Raw genomic sequence first — 4,584 nt, 5'->3', positions numbered from 1 at the left:
ACCAATGGATTTTCGAAATTTAGAAACAACAAATTTCGGGGACGACGAGATTTTAGATAGTTTGTCCGAATATCTTCATGTCTAGCTGTTCTTCACACTGTTGAGTGGCGAAGAAAATACCAAATGCGCCGTCTTGAGTAACTATGTATCTTACGGCAATATATAGGGGAAGCAAACAACAGAAGAGAAGTTCGGGTTTTTTCATGTCAATTTTACTGAGGTGTAATTTATTAATGATGTGAAAATGCCACGTAAAATTAACTAATGGTGATTATAGATAAAAGACAAACGATAGTAGAATTGGATCGAAAATAAAAGTTGAAAGTTTTTTATGAGACAAAAAAAATGTTTTGGATATAATATGGGACATATGCTAAAATTGATTTTTTTTTATATCAGGCTGATATAATTAGGATAAAAGTAAAAGTTTACGGTAGAATTAAGATAAAAGTATAAGTTGGAAATTTTTTACGAGACAAAAAGAATTTTAGATATGATTGTAATAAATGTTAAAATTGGAGGTATTTTTTTTGGGTATTGGCCCAAATTTAACTCGCTCTCTCCCTCCTCCAACGAAGACGAAGGGCGTCCATCTCTCTCTCTTTCTCCAGCATGTCGCCAGCGCCTCCGCCTCCCTCGAGAGCCCTCGCCGGTCGCAGCTGCCGGGTCCCGAGCTCAGAGCTGCCTCCGGTACGTCGGCTCCCCCAAGAGCCCAGCCGGTTGCTGCTGCTGGGTCCCTAGCCCCCTCCGCCTCCGTCTCACCCCGTCCGCCGTCTCGTCCACCTTAATTCACTCGATCAACTGGTAAGGTTCGTCTCGATGTGTGTGCGATCTGGGTTTTGGCTTGATTCTTCTGGAATGGCGTCTATTGACGCTGAGAAGTTATGTGGACTCCTCTTTTTACTGTGATCGCTTCATGAATCTAGCTGCATTTTACTTTTTACTTTGTCGCCATCTAGGTTTGTTTCGATTCTCTTGTTCGCGCTTGAGTTTTGGAAATGTGGTTGGAAGCTAGTGCTCGGATGAGTTGATGATCAATGTGAGAGCAACATTGTATGTCCAGTCTCTGCAATTGCATTTCGAGAATCCTGTCGAGTTATTCGTCCGTTCTCGCTGTCTGAGAGGATTGATTCGAAATGGGTGCGAACGCCGGTGAATTGGCTCCAAAGTGAAGGATACTATGGAGGAGTTCTTTCGCTTATGGCCCTCTGTAAAGTATTTCAGAGTTATTGCAAGAATAACAACATCGGTCTTCATGGAGGGTCTTTCTGTTTTTATCTACTGAAGGTGTTTCTTTGTCTTGTTGCGAATGTTATGCAATGTGAATTGCTAAGATATGGCATTCCTTTTAGAATGCTTTCTGTCTATTTGAATTAGATAGGTGAAATTTCATCGATGGCTTGTAACCACGAGTCACTATCCTGGACTCTTTGTTAGGTTGAATATGCTTACACTAGCTCTAGTTACTGACTTGTTAGTGTTGTGGCTTCTTGCTATTTTCATTTACCAAGTTTATATTCGCTCCCTCGCCCCCTTTCTATTAGTTGTTTATTAAGGAAAGTGAGAATTGCTTTGTCGATGTATTAGGAGTGGCATACAAAAGATAATTGCTATTGGGGTCGGCAGATATTGTACAATACCTAAGTTTTACAAGACTGACAAAATGATGTTATTTAGATCTTGCATACGTATGAGATGTATCCTTTCTCGGCATGAAACTTTCCTCTCTTTCTTACCCAGTTGGAAGTATCTGCCACCACAGTGATTCTAGATAGTAAGAAGGAGGAGCTGTGAAGAGAGAAGCTTGAACATGAATTGTTGTCAACTAGTCCTTGTTATCTTAGATTCCTACGTTTTCCCTATATGAGTGATATTGTTTCTGCATCGGTATCGAATGTTCGTATGCTTGTCATCACGTCTTTTCATCTCTTGTTATCTCAAATGAGCTAGCTTTTGTTCTGGATATTCTAGATTGTTTGATTCATTGTGATTTAACTAGATTTCTCTTTTGCGTTTCTTGTGAAACCCTTTCTTTTTTGAAATAAAACTAAGTTCATCTTTTCATTCTTCTCTCTTAATTATATTGCTGAACTGTAACTTTGTTTTCTCAGACAGGGCTTTCAGGTTCAAGTGCTATAGTGTGCACTGCCTTAAGTTTCCTTCTTAGCTTTTATAATGTCGGGCATTTGGGGAAGTGGAAGTTAGACCAATTGTGCTTAATGCTGAAAAGGAATTAGGAATTGTTGCTGGCCTCCAGGATCAGGTTGCCCAGGTATATGGGGCCCTCGTTTACATGGTATGTGTTCACCATGTTCTTGTAAAAGTCATGCTTATCTTGTATGAACCATTTTCAAATTGTAGCTTATTTCTTTTCTCCCGGTAGGATTTCAGCAAGGAAAACATGGAGAAGTTGGGGCATGGCGTCTATATTCCAATGGACATATGTCTACTTCCTCCTTTATATCTCATTTGTGCTGAAAAATCCAAGTGATTCCGGAACGTTTAGCATAATTTGATGTATTGCCTGGATTTCTTACTCACGTGTTGGGTTTATATTTTTTCCCTCCAATTTTCCTCATTATGCTGAATATGTAGGCTACTATAGATCACACAATCTCCCTGTTCTTAGCACTCATAAGCAATGGATCATCTGTCATAAAAAACTAGCTATAAGGTGTATTGTCACCATCTGGCAGAAAAAAACTAGCTTGCAAATTAATTTTTCACTATTTTATCACTGCTTGAAATTGATTGAGTGTACAATTACTTAGTTCTCATCTTTCAATGAGCTTATGTAAATTTAGAATGGTGCCCACTAGTACAGCCCACCTGCAAGGTTTGAAATATGCTGCTGGTCAAGTTACTTGAGCAGAATGCAGCCTCACGGCCTGTGGTAACTAAGTTTTGTTTGTGGTTTCATTTAGGAGCATGTTTTGAGATGAATGCCTTGGTACTTTCAACATAGAGATGATGGAGGTGGCCCGACGAGTGGGTGCTGAGTCAGAGTTCATTGGCAGTGGAGGAGCTGTGGTTGCTTTCTGCCCTCATGGGCCATCACAGGCAAAGCTTCTAGAGGATATATGTCGAAAAGCTAGAATCATCCTCAAACCAATACAAGTAAGTTCCATCCCATAGCATGACGTCAATCTCAACATAAGAGAATTAGTGAGTACTGATGAGTCCTGGCAGATCAGGATAACAAAGAGTAGTTGACAACTATTATTTATATATCTTGATCCAAAGTAGGAAAAATCTTTTAGCCGACTTAAGCTTGAAAACTTATTCAAACTAAGAAACCACTCAGACTAGGAAACCTACTCAAACTAAACCTTTTTTTTATCGGGATTCCTATACATCCTCGAACTCAAGACAAATTTTCAGCACCAATGATGGTAGAGTTCATTTATTTCCTCTCTGGGCATATATTTGGTTATGTAATCTTTTGCTGATGTAAGTCTACCTAATGCAGCTATGTGGACCCAGAGTATGCCTTCAGTGGGAAGCTCACCGAGAAATCAAATATCTTTCTTCTGGTGTGGTGCTTCTAGAGTTGATAACTGGACGTCATCTAATTGACAGAATTCGAACTTGATGAGATAAGCATGGTTTATTGGGTCAGTGGTATGTCAACAACATATTTACATAAGGCTTGTTATTATTAGTCATCTTGGGACTTAGCATCTAGGCACGCCTCTCTTCATATATTTATCATTTCCTTCCATGTTTCCCTCTCTCCACCTTGAATGTCGTCGTAGAATTAGGGCTAGAGAATGTATCTCTGTCTAGACGTTACGAGCACAATGACAAACGCAAGCACATCATAAGTAAATCATCCGAGTTATTTCCTCGGCATCATATTCCTTGCGCAGTTGTAGACCAATAATGGCATCAAATTTGCCACCATCTAATGCTTGTGTGAGCAAAGGCATTGCCTAAAATTTCATTGATCAGTTAATTCCATGACCACATTCAAGGTGGAGAGAGGAAAACATGGAAGGAAATGATGAATACATAAAAGAGGGGCACATAGATGCTCAAAATCCTTAAACCAGTTCTTTTTCCTATTGGCTAAGTTCACTGTAAAAAACAAGCCAAGTAAATATGTTAGTTGATAGACCATTGGCCCAATAAACCATGCTCGGAGAGTCGAGTTTGATCAGACGGCACCTAATTATTAACTTTAGAAGCATTGTCGCGACCTAAAAAATAAACGGGTTTATTTTCGGGCTAATGGATTATCAGGTTAATTAATTAACTAACCTAACTCGGACTCTCCCAAGTCCATACCAAATCGCAACTTAAGATTCAAATAATTAACATGCAACGTGTTTTGAATTGGAGTCGCCACTAATCATTTTCGGTAGGTTGATTAGAAACCTAAATAAAATAGCGGGAGAAAACTATCTTATTTCCGCGAACCGGAGATTTTGAATTCGGGGATTTGGTTACGTCAGATTTCTCTAACGCCCTTTCGGTACCATTTTCATGAAAAATATTTGATTTGGCAATTTTGATGGATTTTACTTGAAATTCAAAGATGCAATTTTTTTGATTTTTTCTTCTTTTTTATGGGGATGTAAAACA

General features: G+C 39.1%; 1 long non-coding RNA gene across 1 annotated transcript; it reads left to right on the top strand.

Annotated features, from left to right (window-relative positions):
- Window positions 1–558: 558 nt before the first annotated feature.
- On the top strand, window positions 559–2,501 carry LOC125314552. Its single transcript, XR_007198018.1, has 3 exons — window positions 559–1,287; window positions 2,112–2,296; window positions 2,384–2,501. It is a non-coding gene; the product is annotated as an uncharacterized LOC125314552 (long non-coding RNA).
- The last annotated feature ends 2,083 nt before the right edge of the window (window positions 2,502–4,584 follow it).

Source organism: Rhodamnia argentea, chromosome 4 (genome assembly GCF_020921035.1).
Source record: "Rhodamnia argentea isolate NSW1041297 chromosome 4, ASM2092103v1, whole genome shotgun sequence".
NCBI lineage: Eukaryota > Viridiplantae > Streptophyta > Magnoliopsida > Myrtales > Myrtaceae > Rhodamnia > Rhodamnia argentea.
This window is presented reverse-complemented; position numbering and strand designations above follow the sequence as displayed.